General features: G+C 33.9%; 1 long non-coding RNA gene across 9 annotated transcripts; it reads right to left on the bottom strand.

The window, feature by feature from the left end:
• Nucleotides 1-11536: 11536 nt before the first annotated feature.
• Nucleotides 11537-16124, bottom strand: LOC139857700 (uncharacterized). Of its 9 annotated transcripts, none has more exons than XR_011762636.1 (5): nt 15566-16124; nt 15203-15277; nt 14760-15053; nt 12716-14015; nt 11537-12200 (listed from the first exon to the last, which is right to left on the bottom strand). It is a non-coding gene; the product is annotated as an uncharacterized lncRNA (long non-coding RNA). The 9 variants fall into 9 exon arrangements; XR_011762634.1 differs by having other exon boundaries at nt 12716-13754; nt 13958-14012; nt 15203-16124; XR_011762630.1 differs by having other exon boundaries at nt 12716-13754; nt 13958-14015; nt 15203-16124.
• Between the last annotated feature and the right edge of the window lie 8680 nt (nt 16125-24804).

Genomic DNA, 24804 nt, shown 5'->3' on the forward strand with positions numbered 1-24804 from the left:
GCAAAGTACGCATACAATCACTAAGAGCATTAATACGCGTCACTTCATTGTAAGCCCTGTTCATATGGGTAAGGGTGGAAAAGTAGTAGTGAACAGGATCATCGATCTCTGGTTGACCAGCACGGCGTCTGGCAGCCGCCGGAGGAGCAGGAGCAGCAACTGAGTTATCGCTCGAAGTCGACATCTGCAAACAGTAAAACCGCAAACCACATACCAAAAGATATAAATGCTAATGATATAACACATCCGAAATGAAATGCATAATAATGTTATAGCAAAAGGGTCGGGCTGTAGACTAGACTCTAATGCACCCTAAGAACCACGGGTTGACCACATTAAGACCGCTTAGTTCCCTACAACCAGAGCTCTGATACCAACTGTGATGGCCCCGTTAAAACACTTAACGGCTCCGTCACTTGGCCCCACAGCTTGATCGAACTTAAATGAATTTAATAAATGACATTGCATTCTTTTATATCAAAAGTTTCCCAAAAAGGAAAGCATACCAAAATATGTAGTTTAAAAGTAACCCAACATATTAATAATCCAAAGTTGACACAAAAACATTGTCAACAACCCACAAGTATTAATTATTCAAAAACCGAATGTAAGCCAAAGTTTCATAAATTGTTTCATAAAAATCTGCCTAAATGCATGCAGACTCTTCTAAACACAGCGAAAACATCACATAAACTCAAGTACCTGTGAAAACATGCGTGTAAACTGTCAACATAAAGGTTGAGTGAATTATAGGTTTAAATAATTGAATAAACTTTAGACCACAAGATTTAAAAATGTTAGAAAATATTAAACATTATTCCATTATCAATGAGCCACCTGGTAACCACTTAACCCTTTATTTACCCTTGCCAAACACAATAAAAATATACACTGGACAGTGTATCTACAACAAAATACGAAGTACTAAACATTCCGATTATAAATTGCTAGCGCGACTAGCTCGAAATGGGGTTGTCAAACCCGATAGATCTATCCGTAGGATTCGCGTTCACCGGTAGAAACCAATGATTACAGTTACCAGACTAGGGAATATTTTTGTCCAACTCACAATGAATAATTTAAATTTAATTGTCACTTGTGTCTAAACGTGAAATAAAATGCATGTAATCACATCCCAAAAATATACTTTGAAAAGTATTTAAAAACGGGACTATAACTCACCTTAATAGTAATGAAGTAACCAACACAATTAAGCGAACAGCAAATGTAGTACAGTGATCAAGAATGATCACAACGTCGACCTATAAATAAAGCAGGTCGATATAAATAACTAACTTATGTCAAGTCTTAGTATGATAGCTATTGTACATGTTGCAAATAGTCATAGAACAATACTCAATATGCATCGGTTTGATCGGAACAGCTTACGGACACACACTTTCTATTTTTAGCAGGTTTCCATTTTTGGAAAGTTTCTATTTTTGGAAAGTTTCAGTTTTTGGAAAGTTTCTATTTTTGGAAAGTTTCCAAATTTAGAAAGTTGCTATTTCAGGAAAGTTTATAAGTTAGGAAAGTTTCCTTAATTAGAAAGTCAACAAAAGTCAACTGAAAGTCAACTCAAAAGTCAACCTTGGTCAAACATGGTCAACGTAAATTTTAAAAGTATAATTTATAGTAATAATATAAGTTATAACGTTTATTAAAGTTAAATATGTCTAATTATGTCATAACATAAGTTTAATTAAATTAAAATGAATTATTAAAGTTAATATAAGTTTAAATGATATAATTAATATAACATAAGTATTTAATTAATTAATTAAATATTAGTCATAATGTAAGTATTATTAATTAATAATAAATTTTAAATCATATCATAAGTATTATTAATTAATAATGAATTATTAATCATATCATAAGTTTCTAATTATAATTATTAAATCATAGTATTTAATAATTAAATTATAATTAAATAATAACTAAGCCTTATAATAATTAAATAATTAATTAATCCTTATTATAAGTCTTATTATAGTAATCTCATAATATAAGTTTAATACTTATCATAAGTATTTTCCATTAATAATAAAAGTATTATTAATCATAAGCTTAATTAAAATGTTAATTAAATCATAAGTATTAATTTAAATGATATAATAAATATATATCATAAGTTGTAAATAATAATAATTACTTTTTTATCATAAGTAATTAAATGATAATGAAATCCATTATTTATAACATAAGTTTAATAATTAATCACAAGTTTTAAATCAAAAGTTCATCGGGTCGTATCCTGAGCCCCGGGTGTCAGTTTTCGGCGAGCCTTACATAAATCTCCGCCTAAGAAAACCACCCGACACTTTGGTACAATCAATAACACACCATGAACAGCCCACAAGTCATGTTATACAGCCAATACACTACTTGAAACTTCAATTCAATCAAAAACGTGTTTTAGACGTAACGGGTGATTCGTGGCTCGGATTGAGATGACCCGAACATGAAAGTTCGCTCCACCATCAATCCTAACACACTAAATCACCCTAAAGTCACCAAATATGGTCACAAAGTCGGACCAAACCTGGTTCATACCAAAATCACATTTCAATCTTAACAAAATACCATTTTGATCATAATTAGGGTTCCGGGAATCGAAACGACATGAATCCGGAATCTAAAATTAATGTCTTGATGAGAGGAACTCATTTATATACTTTATTTTATGATCAACATCAGTTACAATATCAAAAACACACGAAAAAGCTGCTGTCCCAAATATATCAAACCGAAAACATATGTTTACGAGTAATTCTACGCATACAATCAACATTACAACAACTAATAATCATCATACTAATAATATAAACATAAAATACAGAAAAATAAATAAAAATTAAAAGTTCTAGGGTTAGGGTTTATACCCTAATCAAGAATCAATTAGTATAATCGCGTAGAGAACGGAACGAGGAACGCGATTGTATGAACGATCTCTGGATCCAAGCTTGAAAAATTAATGAAGAGGATGATGTTTGTGGGGTGATGGGCGATGGCCAAGGGGCAAGGGAAGAGGAGAAGAGAGCAAATTAGAAGAATTAGGTTTAGGAGTGTTTAATGATAAAAATAAAAATGAGGTAAAGTGAAAAACAAAAGGGAGTACTCCCTCCCCTCCCATTCGGTTGATCCTAGGGTGGGGTGGGTCCCACTTGTCCCATATCACTTAAATGTTTAAAAGCTTGTGGCCCGAAAGCCCGAACGAATCCCAAAACGCGAAAACGTACTTACGCGATTAAAAATTCGGAAAGATAACAAACGCACGACGAAAAATAAATATAAATGCTATATATAATAATATGATCTTAAAATATCATATTTAAAATAATTAGGATTTAAATATCCCAAAAACGCGACCGTTGGTTTGAAAACCGAAAAGATTCGTCGGATAGAAATCCGCGACACGTAGAAACATATAAATTAAAATATGAATACAATTATTCACATAACACTTAATAATTAATATATTATTATTAATATAATAATATAGGCCATAGAAATGACGTAGCACAAATAACAGTTAACGGTCGTTAAATAATTAACGGAAAAGATAACGGAAAAAGTAGGGTCGTGACACCTCAACATCTCATTCTGTACCTCGAGCATAATCATCGTTCTATGCATCATTCTACCTACTTTATCTTCATTCTACATATCGTTCTACATCGATTATCTTCGTTCGACATGGCGATTATGTAATTCTTAAAGTTTTAGAGATTATTCATTCTATTTCCAACCGAAAACCAAATGAGATTAATATCATATTAACTCATTAAATCAATGATTACATCTGAAGAAACTATATATGTATATATATTTTCATAAAGATTGTAATTGAAAATTATTTTGTACAAACTGTTAATGATGAGAATATTTTAACAGGTAGGTAATACCCGAGAAATATTTAGATTTCACATTAATAAGTTACACTGTACATTCTTCCAATCTGATTCAACAGTCATTTACTATCCTACTTACATCCATAGATATACGTATTCGTTCACCGCAGAATAACCATTTTCATTCAATTTCATATTTGGATTTTGACCTATCAGGATTCAACAAGTGGAATAATGAAGAAAACATTGGATAAAATAAAATTAGTTAGAAACAAACAAATTAACTATGAGAAATTTTGTTAAGAATCCACGCTAATAAAATCCTAGCTAGCTGTTCCTAGCTAACTGTTAATTCCTTATTATATTTATTTATAGCAATTTATTTATCGCAATTTTAATTCTCGCAATTTTATTTATCATCATTTAATTTCTGTTATTTATTTTACGCACTTTAAATATCGTCAGATAAATCGGGACACGTATACAATGTTTTGACATATCATATTGACATCATCTATATATATTATTTTGAATAACCCATAAGACACTATATGCGGTAATGCTCGAGTTAGCATATAATGGGTCGAGGTTATTTCTAAAATAATATATATACCTTGAGTTGTGATCGAGTCTGAGACGTATATACAACGGGTCACGATACGTATTAATTAATTCGAATATTATATATTAAACTATATATGAATTGTTGAACTACTAAACTGTGGACTACTAACTGTGGGCTACTAACATTGGACAATTAAAATGAATTAAAATATTGATTATAACATATGAAACTAAGCATTTCTTCAAGTTTGCCACTTGATTTCATCTTAAACCTCATTTGTATTTTGACGATTACAATCTGCGTTTAAACCTTTCATGATTCTTGAAAACACCTCAATCGAGAGGATGAACCAACCGCACTTCATTTACGAAAGGAAAAATTTATGCATATAGATATGCACCTGAAAAACTCTCGGAAACTGAGTAAAAGTTTAACACGTAGCTGTGCTAATTCCTTTAACGCTATTATTACCGAAAATAACTTTGCAACTCCTGTTCGAGATAGCCAGTTTTGTCACAGCTCTAGCAAGTCAACTTCGACTTTTCGTTCGAAACAACCTTATTATAATCTTGATATATATGCGTGCTCTTTTATTGTTACCGGGGAACCTTTTATATTCCACCATATTACCAGCAGACATACCAGCAACTTCGTTGCTCCTTGGCTTAAATCTCTCCGACAAATCACTATATTTATCTATTGAAGTCTTATCATGAACTCATCTACATCTTGTGACGATAATTGCCATACCAATTACCGAGAATCAGCAATCAGTATTTCGAATCTCGCAGCGTTTATACATCAACAGTTATATGTATACATATAACATTTACCTCTTAGAATTATGATCTTCCATTCTGAAATTCTGAAAAGCACCCAGTCTACGAATCGATACTCGGAATGTTGAAAAAGCTGAATGAAGCAACAAAAACTGTAAACGACCTTAACAGTCAAAAGTTTGACGATAAAGATTAGCGTGTTGGCAAAGCTCAGAAAAAGAGAAAATTTGGTACTTAAAAACGGATTGAGCAAACCACGAAGGAGACTGCGGACAAATACAAGGACCAAACTCTGTATTCAAAGAATCCAGATAATTTTGTATCCGATGAAATCTTTAGAGAATATCTTACTCCGTACCCATGTTAAAATCTTGCGAAAATTTTTTCTTCATGGACCTTCGAACTTAAAAATTCCAAAATATTATCATTATCCTCGATATTTTTGAAGATATCTTCATAAATATTCTCGTCCGAAATTATATATCTCTTCGTGCTATCTGTACTACATCATATTGGAAACTGTTTTAGTTTCCAATATTCTGTAAAAATCTAAGTATAAATTATGAATGAATTCTGGAGAAGTGTTGGGAGTTGAAGCATGAGTTAGTATAATATAATGACGCTCGGCCAACGTGGTTATATTACAGCAAGTCATGCTGAATTTCTAGTGGAACGTGATGATGGTTCACAGATCACACCCTTATCATGTGCCATGTTACATAACTCTTTTATTCTATTTAACCTCTAAACATATCAAGAACATAATTACTTGATAGTTCTATCTTTTTTGGATATTCTGGTAATTTGACAAATCAAATCGTGCTATTACCTTTCCTTTCTGCATAGTATATTATGATCATTTGAAACTTCATACCTACAAATTCTGGACCATTATTCTCTTGACTTGAAGTCGGGAAGAGAAAACAAAAGCATAGAACTCCGAAATATAAGAGAAAATATACAGCTCGACAACAACGCAGAAATTACAAACCGTGTATATCAATGCGTATAGCAATACAAAGACACGGGAGAATGAAAAACACTATAACCCCAAGGTAATAATAGAAGTAAACAGATTCCTCTGGTGGCAGATGAAAAAGAAGAATGACAGAAGCGATAGTCAGGAAAATATCAAGTATTTGAACTGGATGAAGCATTTTCAAAATATCTTTCAGAAGTATGAATTGAAGAAGAAAATATAAGAGTAATGAAAATAAAGGGAACGGAAGAGATGAATTTATAGCGAAATATCAGACAAAGAAATTGAGGCAGATGACCGCATTTAATTAAAGAGGATCCTAATTTCTTTATTTACCGAAGAATCAAATCTTATAGAGATACGAAGATTATCTTTAAATTCCTTGAATTCCGGATATCCACCCTGACTACGTCGAAAGTTAAATCTCTATCTTTTGTGACAGCTTCACTCGTACGCTTCACATAAATCGTTTTATCTATATTAACTAATAATGATAAAACTCTATTTATCAACTCATATTCTTCATGAAAACAATTTTATTGTTAGCCATGACGACCACACTTAAATTTCGGGACGAAATTTCTTTAACGGATGGTACTGTGACGACCCGGAAAATTTCGACTAATTTTAAATCAAACTCTCGATACGATTTCATAATTCTGACGCGATAAGCAAAGTCCTTTATGTTACGTCTCAAAATTTTTGAACCGTTTCATATATTCAATTGACTTTCGACCATTACCGACGATTTACGAACAATAGATATTTATATATAAATAATTAGATATAAATAATTATATATAATAATACATTAATAAATTATTAATTGTTGGAATTAAGAATATAAAGTAATAAACAATATAATAAAGTTTATTATCAAAATGAATCTATATATATATATATATATATATATAGTATATTGAATAAATGATTTCGAGCTAATAAACAATTGTGATACTCGGTTGACATTTCGTTAGTGTTCATATAGATCTAATATATATATATATATATGAAATATTAAGATAAAAGTTGGACTGTAAATTGATTACGAAGATTTTAGATTTGTTAAAAATATTTTTACCTTTTTAAGTTTAAATATTAGTACTCCGTACATATAAATTGGAACAGAAAATAAATAATTATCGAACCTTTTTGATCAGATTTCAAACAGTTAATGAGTGAAATAATTAAATATATTTAATCTAAAAATTTGGGTTTTTTAGGAACACTTTTATACGTTAACTGTTTAGCAATGGAAACGATATAGCCGTCCGGGATAAACTGTCGGTAGAATAATCCAAATATCAAGCGGCTAATTGCAAATGAATTATTCATGTTACTGTTTTTGCACGATTATGTGAAATAGGTGTATTATTATATTATTATTAGTAATCATGATTATTATTATATAAGTTATCTCTATATATGTATTAGCATATACATTGAACTGACACCAACACAAACTAATACTTCTCGATCCCGTTTTTCCATCGTGAGCCATCTTCCAACCAACCTACAACCACCGTTGAACCACCACTTCCTCACGACCACCATCATCACCATCTAAACTCATTTAGGAGACTACCACCACCACCTTTCAAACCCGCGACTTCCATACACCATCTTCACCACCAAAACAGCCACAGTCAACGGATACTATCACCTCCACCATATAACCACCACCTCTGACAAACTATCATCGCCACCCCAAAAAAACCACCTTGAAACCCGACTTCACTCAATTAAACCATCACTTTATTAGATCACTCGGCTAAACTGTTTCTTGCATTAATCAATGTGAACAACCCAAAACCATCACAACCGTCCCACTACAAACCATCATCAAACAACATCATCGTTCATCACCAAACCAACACCTTGAATTACTACTAGTTATTCGATTGTTGCAGCTATCTTAGAACGAAAACCACAACCCACTTGTTTCGATCCTTTTCTATTTCAGCTGCAAACCCTCGACAACCATCACCTGCAACTTTCCTTTATTTTTGTATTTTTTTTCTTCTGATCGATCTCCCAGCCAACAGGCTGCTGTATTTATGTTTCCTGTTTCTCTGCTACATTATTTTTTTTTGTTTCTATTCAAACCACCCTCAAAACCCATCAAACACCACCGCAACCCTTGTGGGTTTCCTGTTATTTTCTTTCTGTTTAGTCGATCAAAAGACACCATTAAATCATCTTTAAAACTGAAACAACCACCGCTATATGATTGTCTATTTCGATTCTCAATCAAACCCAACAGCCTTTTAGCTCGATAACTCATGTTATCGCTACTCCTTCCTGCTTTTCTTCTTATTTTCATTCGAAAACCACCATTAAAATAAAACCTGCAAACTACTGTAACCATCTTCTGTTTACTGATCCTGTTATACATCTACAACTCTACGGCTACTGCTCCTGTTCCTAAATCGTATAAAAACTACTGCTACTGCAGTGTTTATTTCGTTGAATAACTGATCGAACTATTGTAACTTTCTATTGGAACAAAACAACCTAGTGTATTAATATAAGAATAAAACAAAAAGTGGTTTATGAGATTAAGCATCGACAGAATTTTAAGTGGAGGTGTCGGCAAGTGGTTGAGGGCTGGAATCCTAATCTCACGAATAAATAAACTATATTTTTTTTTCTTTTTGCAAACGTCCCAGAAAGTTTATTTGTTGGATACCTTTCGTTTGAGCTGCTTTTGGGCCGATATGATTATGTTGTTGGGCCGTAGCATATTGTTTCACTCAATGGACCGTGACCCAATTACTAGCTTCCTGTTGGGCTGCTGCTGTGTTAATTGTTGGGCCGTGACCCAATGATCGCGAATAAGAATGTTGATAAATAGAAGATGATGATTATTAGGATTATGATTATGATGATCATAAGGATGAAATAGATGATGATGATATATGGTTAATGATAATGATGAAGATGTATACGATGGAAGTTGATGATGACGAAGTTATGTTGTTTTTTGTTCGATTCACCACGATCACATCCGATCGTCTTTTCGTTTAAACCAATGGTATAAATTACGACCTAAGCTTCATATGTTTATTACCACTATATTATAATTACTATAATTATAAATATTATGTTATATAAGTTGTAGGTGTATGAACTAATAGGTATATACGTATAACTTAACAAGGGCTAATAAAACGTTATCTATAAAACGTAGATTGTAAAGATAACTATCATATTTTTATATATACATATTTATGGCTAGAACTTATATTATGTAGTTATAATGGTAAAAATTATAATAACACTTATACATAATGATTTATATATATATATATATATATATATATATATATATATATATATATATATATATATATATATATATATATATATATATATATACTCAATTATATATATACATATGTGTATATGTATATATATATGTGTGTGTGTGTGTGTGTATATATATATATATATATATATATATATATATATATATATATATATATATATATATACTCAATCTAATCATTAAAATTAATAGATGATTTAAGAACGCTTATTATATATGTAAATATGATTATATATTAAAAATTATCATTTTCATTTTTATTAAAAGTTATCATTTCTAAAAGTATCATTATTATTAGTATTAGTATTATCATTTCTTTTATTATTATTTTTAACATTATTATTATTATTATTATCATTATTACTATTTTATTAATATTATTATTATTATTATTACTACTACAAATTAAGTTAGTATTATTATAATTATTATTTTTACAAACAAAATATATTTATATAGAAATATATTTATTACATATATCATAAGTATATCTAATTTACTATTTTAATATAAAAATAACATATATAGATATATACAATATTGGAAATAATAAATACATTACTATAAGTAATATATTAGATAATTAATATATAACCTAGTCTGAATACCATTATATGTTTTAATATATATATAAAACTGATATAGGTTCGTGAATCCGAGGCCAACTCTGCATTGTTCAGTTCCGTCGTATGCATATTTTTACTACAAAATATCGTATCGAGACTTTCATTACTCCCTTTTTAAATGCTTTTGCAATATATATTTTTGGGACTGAGAATACATGCGCCACTTTTATAAATGTTTGACGAAATAGACACAAGTACTTAAAAACATTCTACGATTGAGTTACGAATACACCAGATATCACCCCTTTATAGTCTGGTAATCTATGAATTTGGGAACAGACCCCCAAATTGACGCGAATCCTAAAGATAGATCTATGGGCCTTGACAAGCCCCAGTCAGAGAATTTGAACTGCTTTAGTACTTCGAATTTAGTATACAACTGCCAGCTTTAAAAGGAATGACCTGTTTGTGAGGTGTACACAACCGTCATTTTTAAAAGAGTAGCTTGTTTGTATGCTGTTTGCATGCAGTTTGCGAAATGCCTGTATGCGGGGGATATTCTAGATGCATTTTGTTAATGTCGATTACCAGGTGTTAATTTCGTATGAATAGTTTTTATAGCAGTGAGCAGACCCGCACAGATTGTTTTCGAAATATGAGTATCTTGTGGTCTATTATATTATTGAAAATGATTGATTATGATAAACTAATGAACTCACCAACCTTTTGGTTGACACTTTAAAGCATGTTTATTCTCAGGTATGAAAGAAATCATCCGTTATGCATTTGCTCATTTTAAAGATATTACATGGAGTCGTTCATGGCATACTTAGGACAGTACCTCGCAATGGGACCAAATGTTGATGACTTCGTCCAGGTGAATTAGGACTGGTTGCTTCACGACGTAATAGTTTTTGGAGCTTAACTTTTTCCTCCAAACTAGTTTCCGCTAGTTTCTGTCTCCCGCTAGTTTTTGGTGCGTTGTAATACACTACTAGAAAATCTGGAATTAGGGACGGCAAAATCTGTCCCTAATCCGTCCCAAAACGGGTTTAACGACAGATTTTTGACGGAAATAGACCAACCCTAAAAATGCCCTCGGTAAAATTTAGGGACGGATTTTGGGACGGCACTGAAAATTAGCAACGGATTAGCGACGTACTGTTTGGAATGAAATAGCGACGGACCGTTTGGTATGGATTAGCGACGGACCGTTTGGAACGGATTAGCGACGGACCGTTTGAAACGAATTAGCGACCACCCCTTACCCTGCACAAATCCGTCGCAATGATAGTTTCCCTGTAAATTATTTTCCCAAATATTTTCAGATGGCGTCTGTAGCAATTATTACCGACATACTAGTTTTACCAAAACAAATTAGAAAGCTACCATTTTATTTATATTAAATTTTGGTATTGCATATAAACAAAAGCAAATCAGTAAATTACAATTTCATTTCGATCAAACTTTGAAATTACAAAGTAACCTTCACGGCCAATTCTTACCAACATCAATTACATACACTCTGAAATCAAAAATTTAAGCGCTTCATAATTTGGTATGCTTTGATAACAACAATAATCCACATCACTTTGCTTGAAATCCCGATATTAAGGTGCACCTGCTGCAAGATTTTGAAGATACAGATCTTGTTCTTCTCAACAAACTTCTTGCTTCTTTATATCAGAGGCACCGGCTCCAGATTCTTTCGATTGTTTTTTCATGGCCTTTGATTTCTACTCCGCGGGGAACTTTGTCGCAAGTTTTTCCCTCGGCTGCCGGCTTGTGTTCTACTTTTGACACCATTAGAGAGTGAAAATGATTATAATATTTTCGATAGGAATAAATGAAAGTTAAAAGTAAAATGAAAAATAGTAGAGTTATCTTTGTGTAAATGGTATATGGTGTCATGTGATTGGTGGGAAGTACTTGAATAGACATAAGAAACGGCTATTTTTTCTCTCAACCTTGGAGCTTGTGCCATGCCGGATTCCACCCTTTTCCACTGATAGCCACCACCTCGTCCTCACAAAACCACCGTCTTGCTCTTTTTCCTTCCACCTCCTTCATCTTTCATCCTTTTCCAACTTCACCTGGTAATCAATTTCATCCAATTCTCCTTTAATTTCCTGCAGATAACAAGCTCTATTATTATTATTTTTTTTATTATTGTAAGATAGCAGTAACATGCCTTCTCAACAGTCAATTCCAACCTTCATACCTTCATATCCAAATTCCATACCCATCAAAAATTCCTTTTCCATCTCAGCCTTCAATCAACAAAGAACACATGTTCATACTCACAATCACCCGACTTTTCCTAAAAAAGCAACGATTTTTTTGGGAGGATTATCTAGATTCACTAAACCTAATACCATTAACGATTTTTTCACATTTTTGGGAATATCCAAGGTATTTCTTGGAAGCAAGATCGGTCGTTTGCCTTTGTCAAATTCAACGATTCGATTCAAGCTACCAAGGCCATTTCAACAATGAATGGTAAAGTGATTAATAACAGAAGCTTGTATGTGGGTTATGCCAAAAACGATCTAGTTATAAGTTACAAGTCAAATAGTCACTTTTCTCATAAACTTGAAAAGCAAAATAATCAGAATAATAAGGATCTAGTCTATTCCTGCAATACCTCTGATATCAATCTGTTTACTAATCAAGCCTCAAGTGAACGTTTGCCTTTGTCTGCACTTATCATTGACAAGTGCCCAATTGAAGCCCTAAAACTTTTCAAGTGGCTAAAGAGTCGTTTTATCGAATTTGTATCGATCTCTGCCTGGGGACCTTATGCTTACATTGTTCAATGTCGAGATGAAGAAAGTTACAATAGAATGATTATGGGCCCAACTATGAACGAGCTAGAATTTTTCGAAGTCATTCCAATGGATAAAAGGAGGAATGCTTTTTTTCAGAATTATCAAGGTCATGATTGCAGGTATTCCTTTCGATTGTATTTCTCCTAATTGCACTATCGAAGTTGCAAAGAACTTTGGTAGAGTAATTCACATTGATTGTAATTCATACAATCTCAAGCGCGCAGACGTGCTACATGCTTTGATTGAAGTAAAGGATCTGTGTCCGATTGTTAATCATGTTCAAGCCATAGTTAATAACTTTACAAATTGTAACCTTTGGGTTGAAGAATTGGGACACGATAATCCTATTGAAATCGTGAATGATGATATTATTGAAGAATACAATGAGGCCATTCATCTTACTATTGCTGCTATGAATAACATAAACGTTCCTGTTGATCTCGTCTCTTCGGAACCGGAAAAATCGCCAGTTTATGAGCCTGAAGAAGGCGAAGTGTTCGTTACAGGGGAGGAAGAGCTTTTCAAAACTCCTGCAAAAACCAACCAAAAAGTGTTTGTTCCAAATGAGGTTCACTTTTCTTTGGAAAAATTAAAGGGCAAACTGTCAGAGGAAATTAAAAAATCCCTTTTTTCTGCTAAAATTTCGGTCGATGTTTCTTTCAAAACCAGTGGATGGTAACCTATCTTCTCTTAAGGTGCAAACGACTCCAACTGTCCCATTGCAACGATCACCTTTCAACCTTAACCTCAACGAATACCCTACCCTCTCTAATAATTCTCCAAAACGCTCTTCTCATTCTCCTTCCTATTGCTCTGCTAAAATCTCTGCCGGTATTACTAATGAAGAAACGTATGCTGCAATTTTAAAATCTTCACATCATGTTATCATTGAACAAAAAGATCAATGTCACGAAAATTGTAATGACTCATGTGAAAAACTCAAAGCTAGATGCATTCAATTAGAACCAAGTGATGTTTCTTTCAAGCATTTTAAGAACAAGAGTGGCAATGGTAAAGGGAAAGAGATCGATAATATTTGGGTTGATAACGTTCCAAACCTTGCAGGTATGTTTGATACTTCTAGCTAAATCCAACATGTCGTTGCCATTGATTCTGCTGTTACAAATAACAAAGTCAGACCGGTTTTTGGGGGGAAAAACTTTCTTTTAAAGAAGAAATGGCTAACTATGGAGTGATGATGCATAATATGGTCGATGAAGAGACTCTGCCTTACAAATCTAAACCTTAAGGCTCTTTTTGTTTGGTTTGGTTTCGATTCTTTATGGCTATTGATCGATTGTTCTGGCCGATGTTTGATTTGGTTTCGTTTCTCTATGGTACAAGTGGTTCTCTCACAATTGGTTCTCTTCATTTGGCTTGGCGTTTCGTCGCGTTTTCTTCTGATTGAAGGTGTTGTTTTTTCTGGCCGATGTGCCCTATTCTTCTATTGGGGATGTTTAACGATTCTGTCGATTCTGTTTCTTACGGGCATGGAAGGTTTATTGGCTTTTGGGCTCTTGAGCTCGTTATGTTTGGTGGGCCTATTTTTAATGCCTCGTAGCTCAAAGCTCAATTTATGTCGGCCCAACATTTGAATTCCTTCATCTACAAAGTGGGTTCCTTATGTTGGCCCAACATCATGTGGGATTTCTAGCAATGACTTGTGGGGTTTAGCGTTTTCATTTAGAGGTGTTATTTTTTGATTCTCGTCAATGTATGTCTTTCATTTTAGGCTCACATGCCTCTTTCTTTGTAATGTTTTTCTTCATCGTTTCGATGAAGGTTTACTTTTTATATATATTTTTGTTTTTCGCCGTAAAAAAAAAAAACTATAAAGTTATAGATCCAATGTGAATGTACCTGTAAATGAAATATTTCTTCCTAAATTTCAAAACCAGGGCCTCCAGATATGTCTCCTCCAATTCTCTCCCAATCCGTACACCCTTCAATTCCAAATTTCAAACCTACCTTCCCCAATTCAATCCCTCTCTCAAAACAACCTCAATCCTTTCCAAAATCCAATTTTAATGAATATGCCACTAATCACTTATTCCCACAGAAATCCACCCTTTTTCTGGGTAACCTGTCAAAATTCACCAATCCATTTACCATCAAAAGCTCTTTGAGTTGTTTTGGTTGTATCGAAGGTATATCCTGAAAACAGGACAGATCATTTGCTTTTGTTAACTTCAAAAATCTAACCCAAGCAACTAACGTTGTCCAAGCGATGAATGGCAAATTACTAAACGGCCGTTCTATGTTTGTGGGTTATGCCAAAAAAGATCTTAACACAAACATCTTACCCAAATGTGAGTATCAACAGCCTGCACACAGAAACCTTCCTTCATTCAAATCACTTTCCTCAAGATCTTCAAAACCTGAAATCAATCTAGCTATTAATCAAGAAACAAGTAATCGCGTTAATTTATCTGCTCTTATAGTGGATAAAGAACCAATTAAGGCTTTAAAATTATTTAAGTGGTTGAAGAGTAGATCTATTTTCATAGATTATGTTTCCAATTGGGGACCTTATGGGAACATAGTCTGCTGTAAAGATGATGATAGTTACAAAAGAATGACTAGGGGGCCTTCTAACAACGAATTGGAATTTTTAGAGACCATTCCAATAACAAAGAGTATCAACAAATACACAAGGATTACTAAACTTGCAATCAAAGGGGTTCCCTTTAATTGTTGCTCATCCAACAGTACAATCGAAGTTGCTAAGTCCTTTGGTAGAGTGCTTCATATCGATTACTTATCACATAACCTCCAAAGGCCTGATGTACTACAAGCTATTGTCGAAATAAGTGATCCTGGGTTTATCAAACAGTACATCGATGCTACAATTGATTACAAATTCAAGTGCAAGTTATGGGTTGAAGAGGTTTTTGAAGATGAGATTATGGAAACGATTGATAATGGTATGATTGAAGAATTCAACGAGCTGGCGAACGCAGACCCCAAGTTTCTTAATGCTCAAATACCCAAAGTTAGCAAACCCATTCCGGTACCGGATTTTCAAAAGCAGGCCACCGGAAGTCATCTAAAGAATGAAGAGGTTTACGTTATAGATGATGATTTGAATTTTGAAACTCCTAAAAAGTCAAACATCCCTACTTCGGTAACTATCCCTATTGTGATACATAACTCTATGAAAAAAGTGCTTAATGCAGTTAAAAATCAAAAAAGTAGGGAAGAGGAAATCAAAAATGCAGAGGATGAGATCAAGTCATCTCTTTTCAAGGCTAAAAGTGTGGGTAATGTGTTTGACCAAGTGACAAAAGATGATATGTCTTTTTCAACATCCATACCCTATCAGCAAAGTACACCTTTCAATTTAAACCTTAATCACTATCCTACCCTTCTTAACCACTCTCCCAAAAACTCCCCACCTTATAAACCTCCTGTTTCTTTTCCTATTTTTGACAATGCTAATTCTTTTGTCTCAAAACTGAATTCGCCAAACAATGTCAAAATCGAGAAGCAATGCATCGACAGTGGGTGTAAGGATTCTTGTGAAAAACTCAAAGCAAGATGTGTCACCAACCATTCATCCCAAAAAAGGTAATCTCAAAACCAACGATTGGCTTGATCATGTTTCAAATCTTTCGGGAGTCTTTGATACTTCCAATGAAATTAATCATGTTGTTGGCAATGGTAACAAAGTGAAGAACAATACAAATCCTAGTTCTCTTTTTGGTGGTAAAAAACTAACTTTTAAGGAAGAAACGGCCAATTTCGGGGAGATGATGCAAAATAACGAAACTCCTACCACCAAACCAAAACCATGAGGCTCGCCTCGTGGAATACTCGTGGCCCCGTGGAACACCCGCACCCTTCTTTCGCTACTGTAAAGTTTTTTCGCATTCAATCTCAAGCTCCCGATGTCATTAGTGGGAGGAATTTGCATTTAATCCAACCCTTGTCCTTTTTTAATTCAATTAAGTTGAATGAATTGGTACTACTGTTGTCGTCTGTTCCCTTTAACGATTTGGCAATCGAACAAATCACTTGGTCAGGATCTAATGATGGGGTGCTCTCGGTGTCCGTTGCGGTTATAACCTTAATTCAATCAAATGTTGATTCTTCCCCCTCGTGGCCAAAAATGATTCGGGGTAATAATGTCCCGTCTAAAGTTTTGTTATTCCATTGGCTCGCAATTCGTAATAGCATTCTCGTTAAAGACGTTCTCATTAAAAGACATATTTCGCCTCCCTAGCAATCGAATTTGTGTGTTTGGTGCTTGGATGTTATCGAATCCGTCAATCACCTTTTACTACATTCAAATGGTCTTTCAAAATTTGGGCGGATTTGTTTAAGTGGTGGAATTTTAAATGGGTTCTTCCGGGTACGATTGAAGCCTTCTCCACCGAATGGTATCATGGTATGGATATAAAAGCTTCTAAGTTTTGGTAATTGATAACTCTCGCAATTATATGGGCAACTTGGTTGGTAAGAAATGATTCATCTTCAAAGAAAAAGTCATGTGCCGTTCGGTCTTGATTCGTAACATCTAGCTCAAGACCTTTCTTTGGGCGACAGTTTGCAATAGTTTACAATCCTATGTTTGGGATCATAGTCCTTATTTATTGTGTTTTTAAGTTTATGTTTCTTATCTTTCCAATTTGTATCTCATTAAGATCGAGCTTGACTCCGTCATTGTATTTCATATTACATCTTCATTGTTTTGATGAAGATCTTTCATTCAATACAATTCAACTTTTTCGCCGTAAAAAAAATTATAATAATAATCAAGAGATAGAAACTATAAAGTTATAATGTGATTAATGACAAGGGTTAACCATCCTGAAACCAAGGTCAAACTTCTTTATACCAAAATAGCAATAATTATATAATAATTAGATAATAATTATAATTATAATTATAATTATAATTTATAATTATAATTATAATAAAAATATAAAAAATAAAATAAAATTTTATTAAATTATTAATTATCAACCTATAATGTTTCTTTCACTTCATCTCCTTCATTTTCTTCCCTACCTCATCTTTCTTTTTTTAAGTAACCAACTATATTACATCACCACCGTAGACCTAATAGATACATCAACTAATATACACACTAAAATACAAATATAAAGCACCATGCATCACTTAGCTACAACACCCAAAACAAACTCAGTTGATTCAACCGATGCAAACGAGCACCACCGTTACCGTCGAGCACCATTGCTGCCACCGAGTACCACCTTTCAGATCTGAACCATATCGCCACATAGCACAACCAAACCTCCCTCTCACACTGGCAGAAATCCGGTAGGTGACCGTCGGTGGTCGTTAGTGATCCGGGTGTGATCGTACAACCCATCCGAAAATCAAGAGAGTTGAGGAAGTCAAGACTTTTATCCTCAACAAAATATGGAAAGTTGATGCCCACGTGCCCATGCCCATGTTTATTTATATGGAGAATATGCTCCATTTATTATTTTATAATTGTTGTTACTATACAAATAGGTAAATGGGAGAACAAAAGAGGATGCTTCTAGTTATACGTTGGATGTATGTAACTGGAGATAGACTTTAATAAAACAAAGTTTACCCAACATTTCTTTCCCACTGTCTTCATTAATAATCCTTTAATTTGTTCATTCGTTGCTTCACATCTAAACACCCTTACAACTAAAATTTGTAACATCCTTACAAAACGTGCATTGTTCTGTTGAATTGATTAATTTTTGTTAATGGATTATGCAGGTTTAACGATCCAAAGCCTGGACATTCTACATTCAAGGAAACCAGCTATGGATATTCGACACTAGAATAGCGTATAGTTTAGATATTAACAAAAGAAGACAAGGAATTTGCTGAAGAGATTGCTAAAGAGATTGTTATATTATTTAGATTCTCCTTTTTTCTTATATTCAGTTCAACAATTCATATTCATAGTTAGTATTACCTAAAAAAAAAAAAAATATATGAAAGCTTTTGTGTTTTTTGATCTATTTCCATGTAGTTACCAATCTTTCGATTTAGGGGCTGACTTCAATCTGTTATGGATTGACTTCAGTATATTTAAATAAATGTACACATTCGGTTTGTATAATATTATATTTGTAAAATGCAACTATTATATACACCTATCTTATGCGTATGAATGTGTATAAACTCACTTCAGTCTGTATACATACTCCCTTCTTCACATTTAATGTCTACATTCAGCCTGTATATAAACAAACTGACTTTTTCAATCAACAATATATACACTGACTTCATTTTGTGTACAGACTAACTTCAATATGTATACATACGGGCTATATCAATCAACAATGTATAGAATGACTTCATATTGACTTTATCAATCAACAACGTGTATATATAGACTAACAATTATATGACCACAAATTAACTAAATTATATTACAAACATAAATATTGCAATTAAAAAAATACAACTTAATATCTAGATTAAACATTTCAAAAACACATATTATAATAGTTTTGTTAACATATACATAACCTAGCCTTCATGCAACTTGCCAATAACGTCGGTTATTATGTCCTTTACAACGGACTTTCTGTGCATAAGATTATGGCCAAAATGAGTACCTAAAGTCACACACAAAAAGTGAGTCAAGTGAGAAAACCTTTTATAAAGTAATTAACCCATGGATTCAAGTATAGAATGTACATTATAATATAAAAAATTAACATTTTGTAATAAAAGTGTTGGACAGAGTTCAAATTGTTGACAAACATTTATGTTGTCAAATTGAATTTTTCATGTTGTTAGTAAAGTCAAATTTGCTAGTTACATTTGCATGGAAATTTCAAAGAGAAGGAAAAGTTTGATTTTTTGCATTGGAAAAATAAGGTGGCTATGACTTATTTATTTTTTTTCACATGGAGGTAGGAGTGGACAAAGTAAAATTGTCTTAGCACTTTGGTTGATATTTGTCCAAGTTCAATGCATGCATGAATATGCTCAAGTATATATATGTGATATTGCAAAGGATAGAAAGAACATCCAAGTGAGGATCAAGTATCACAAAGAGAAAGAAAAACATAGTTGATAGGTTTATCAACGGAGTGTGTTTATTTGTGAGGCCTAGAGTTTATTCTTGTAAGGATTGTAAAAGAGTGTACGGGAAACTTAGATTTTATACTAAAATCTAAGGGGTTTGGGTTTAACCTATAGTGTATTTTTTCTTGTATCGGGTTCTTTTATATTATAAGAATAAAGGGATCTCTTGGGGTGGACGTAGGCAGGGTTTTGCCGAACCACGTTAAATCGTCGTGTTATCAGTTACTTTATTTTGCTTTCTATTATTTCTCGCAAGTTTGTCTCAAACAAATTATATCCTCACTTCCACTAGTGTGAGTGCGCTAGGCAAATTGTCATAACAAGTGGTATCAGAGCGTATCCAGGTTTATCGGATATTTTTTGGTTTGAGATGGCGGGAAATAGCGGTATGCAGTTTAAGGTGGAGCCATTTGATGGAACCGGGAATTTCACCTTGTGGCAAGCAAGGGTGAAGGATGTTCTGGTTCAACAGGGCTTGGCAAAGCCGTTGAAGGGTAAAAAGGACGGAAAGCCAGAAAAGATGACGGACGACGATTGGAATGACATCGAGGAAAGATGTGTCAGTACCATTCGCCTTTCCATCGGTGATAAGATCATTAATAATGTCAGTGGCGAAACAACCGAGACGGGGTTGTGGGTGGCCCTCGAGAAGTTATATCTCGGGAAGAATATGACCACAAAGCTGAACTTAAAGCGTGATCTTAATCGGTTGAAGATGGAGGAAGGCGGGAATATCATTGAACACATGAACGTGTTTAATGGTCTGGTGGATCAACTTGCAAAAGTTGAGGTTAATATTGAGGAAGAAGATAAGGCCCTTATTCTTCTTACCTCTCTTCCCAGTTCGTATGATACTGATGTGTGAAACGTGGTATATGAATTGTTGTATCGTTCCAAGGACAGTTATATGTGCAAGTTAAGATTGTATAAACTAAATTGAGTTTTAACTAGATAAAATGAAATCAAACAAATACAAGATATTGGGTTGCCCTTCAACGATGGACAAATCAATAAAGGAATAAGTTCAAAAGACAATATTTTTGGTATTTTAGATTTATAAAAATGAAAAGATAGTTTTTATATCAAATAAAACAAATATGCTCATCTAGACTATTTACCCTCGATGTTGATTGTTGTTTTAGGTTTAGGACCGGATTGATTGACTACGCATGAGAACTAATTAATTGGTTTACCAAGAGTAGTCTTGCGCAAACACTCAAACGGGATTACACGACGCAAGTGATGTTCTTGTCATCTAAGACCTCCTATTTGTAATTAACTAATTCAACTAGTCTAAAGACTTGAATGATGATCATGCCAATGATGTGTTGATCATGATCCACTCCTATGTCAACTAATGGTTTAGCTTAGTTCATTCCCTTGGTCCGGTTAAATGCCCAATTCACCCAACCCAAGTAATCAATTTAGTATAGTAATAGGATCCCTATAAACGTCACTAGATAAGGTAAATTACTAACACTTATTAGTTATATGGAATCGAGTAGTGAAAATATGCATAACAGATTCTAGGGAAGTGATCGTTCTCCTAGACAACTACACATATCAATTAAGCTATCCGAAAGTATCTACAAGAGTCATTCTTACATTCCTATAGAGATTAACCGTTTGAACGCAACTTACCCCTTTTGGTCAAAGACGGGCAAACACTTGTCACTAGGTGTAAATCGATATACTAAATCAACAAGATGATGTTTCTTAGTTGAACAAGTATACTAACTAATTGAATCGAAAAGACTAAACTTAACAAGAATGGTTCTTTTATTCAAACATCAAACTATCATGCATAAGAACAATCAATCAACAAAAGTAAACAATCAACATCCCGGTTATTTATCTAGACAAGCATATAAAGAACTAGCTAACAATCATAATTAAAGACAATAACAAACTGGAAACAAAGATAGAATTCATTGAACTAACAAGAATCGACCTCTTGAAGCAATCTTGGATGATGATCCTCATGATTCTTGATTTCGGATTGAAATGATGGATTAGGTGATCTTGGATTACTCCAAGGATCACCTTGAATCGTAACCTCTGCCTCTGAAAATGACTGTGTAGTGGTGTCTCAAGAATGAAGCTGGAAAGGGGTTTTAAAAGGCTGAACAGTAGCTGGAAAGTAGGGTGCGCCGAGCGCACTATTTGGGGTGCGCTGAGCGCACTGTTCACCTACCACAATTCCACTTTACAGCTCGAGTTGCACGTCCAGATCTGCTTTACACGTCAGAGTGCGCGGAGAAAGTGCGCTGAGCGCACTCTACTATTCATGCTTTTTGACTTGTTTTCGATCCCAGAATTCTCTGATCAAAATTTGGACGAGTGAGCTGAGCGCACTCCTTGGCGCACTCTACTATTCATGCTTTTTGACTTGTTTTCGATCCCAGAATTCTCTGATTAAAATTTGGACGAGTGAGCTGAGCGCACTCCTTGGCGCACTCCTTGGCGCACTCTACTATTCATGGACTTTTTGTCGATCTCTGAGTAGTATCATCCAAAATCTTCCATATTTCTTCAGTTACACAATGATTCTAACTATTTTGCAATAAAATGGAATACAAACGAAAATACTATGTTTACACACGAAATAAACAACGATAGAACTTGATATTGCGACTAAAGATATGTCTAATTTGAGCAATATCAAATCCCCCACACTTAACTCTTGCTTTTCCTCAAGCAAGTCTTGTTTCAAAAATACTAATATAGAGCACAAAATAGAATACACACAAATTTATTGGAGAACACAATAATAGGAATCATACTCACACGATATAGTACACAAGTTTACACTAGTCACACGAAGTACACGAAACACACACGTTCTTTTGGAACACCAAACTCACGCTATATGAAACACATAATACACAAATGGAATACTCACTCGTTGAGGTACACACACAATATATGAAACACACGCACACATTTAGAATGCTCGGGAGAAATGAACTTTGTTGTAAGTTTCGAAAAATTTGGATCCTTAGGGAAAATTGGATCTTGTGAAAACGTTTTATGATTTTGAAAATGTCATGCTAGTTATTATACTAGACACGTTTTCCGGTTTTAACCTCAAATTCCGGTTGAGGGTAACTGAAAACCGAAGTCTCAGTCGGTGATTAGCAAGCTATCTGCCCCCATGATTGTAGTATCATGGAACTCTTAACCGGGCGCCCCCTGACGCGATATTAATATCGGTCTTTCATGACAATTTGTACATTTTAATTCAAGGGTTAAAACTGCGAATACTAAGCTATCGCGTGAGACAGATCCTGCTCCAGCTTATATGCCGTAATCGGTTTTACACTGGACAGCTCCTTGGATTTACCCTACCAAGTTTATTTTCGGGTTTCAAAGTTCAAGACTTTCCCTTCCCATTGTACCTAATATCGTGAAATGATATTGGTATGAAATGACATAGTTTAAGAAGTTTGCTATATCAAGTAAGGCGACATTCGGAAGACTTTACTTCCTTCAAGGATGGACTGGATACATCCTTTAGTTTTAGTGACATTATTCTTTTTCCTTTCAAGCCAAAAGTATTTTAAACATTTTTCTTAGCAAAATTTGGTGATAGTAATTTGAAAAGATTAGTAAAATCCCCCACACTTGGCTTTTTCGTTAAGACTTTTATTTCAAAAAAATTTTAAAATTTCTCATTAAATTACGAAAATGAGCCAAGTTGAATACTGTTTGAATACCCGCGAGAATTTATACCATCCCCCACACTTAAGATTAAGTAATGCCCTCATTACTTAAAATCAGTAAAATTTAAATTTGAGAGGACAATATTGAGAAAAAGGAGTTCGAAAAACCTAGGTTCAAAAACCAGAGATCGTGGAATATAGGTGAGCGATGGCGCATCCTTCATTCCTTGATCTTCATCACACAAATTCTAATTTGATAGGTATCTTGCTGAATTTTAATGCTAGTGTCACTAAAACCTTTGAAAAACATCGTACACTTTTATTAACGCGTCATGCACTCGACTAGACCCAAGAATTTAATGCCTAGTGGGGTTAAACTCCTCCACACTTTATCGGAAGAGACGTGAAGTCGGTGGAAAAAGTTCCACGAATCAGAATAGTGAGCCAATCATTTACACCTAGGGTGGTGTATATTATATGTGATAAATCCTTTTTTAGTTTCCCGAAAAAGGATGACCTAACAGGAGGGTTAACATACGACTCCTCTCATAGTGCGGATTTCAGTAAAACTTTTATTCTTATTGGTGGATCTTGGTCAAATGGGTCTTTAAAGATTGTCTTCCCCAAATTGACATCCTCTGGAATAAGCGTGGACCTGCTGTGAATCTCAACTATAGAGCGGGGCTCAATTTCCAGCTTCAATTCCTTTAATTCTTCAGTTGTAGGCTCATAGCCATTAGTCATGAGAACAGTTAACAATGCTTTTTCATCAATCATAGCAACCTCTTCTTCATCACCAAACGAACGGGAATGCAAATCCTGCAATTCTGGGAATTCCATCATTAACTCAGAAAGTGTGTCTATTGGGATTGGCTCATGATTAACTTCATTTATTATCGACTCATCTCCAATATCATCACACTCTTGCCCACTCGGAAGGTGAACCAACATCTGTGATATGTTGCTTATTTGTTTCCCTATGTTCTGAAAGAAGATTTCTTGATCTCCAAACATTTGTGCATACCTCTCACTACTTTGTGTTTGAGCGGCAATAAATTCTGTTTGAGAGGCAATAAGCTTATTCATCATATCTTCTAATCTGTTTGAGAGGCCACGTTCTTCATCTCTTCTAACAAGCTCGTTAGTTTCATCCTCCAATTTGCTAATCAAGTAATTAAGCATCATCCTGCAACTGA

Source organism: Rutidosis leptorrhynchoides, chromosome 7 (assembly GCF_046630445.1).
Source record: "Rutidosis leptorrhynchoides isolate AG116_Rl617_1_P2 chromosome 7, CSIRO_AGI_Rlap_v1, whole genome shotgun sequence".
Classification (NCBI taxonomy): domain Eukaryota; kingdom Viridiplantae; phylum Streptophyta; class Magnoliopsida; order Asterales; family Asteraceae; genus Rutidosis; species Rutidosis leptorrhynchoides.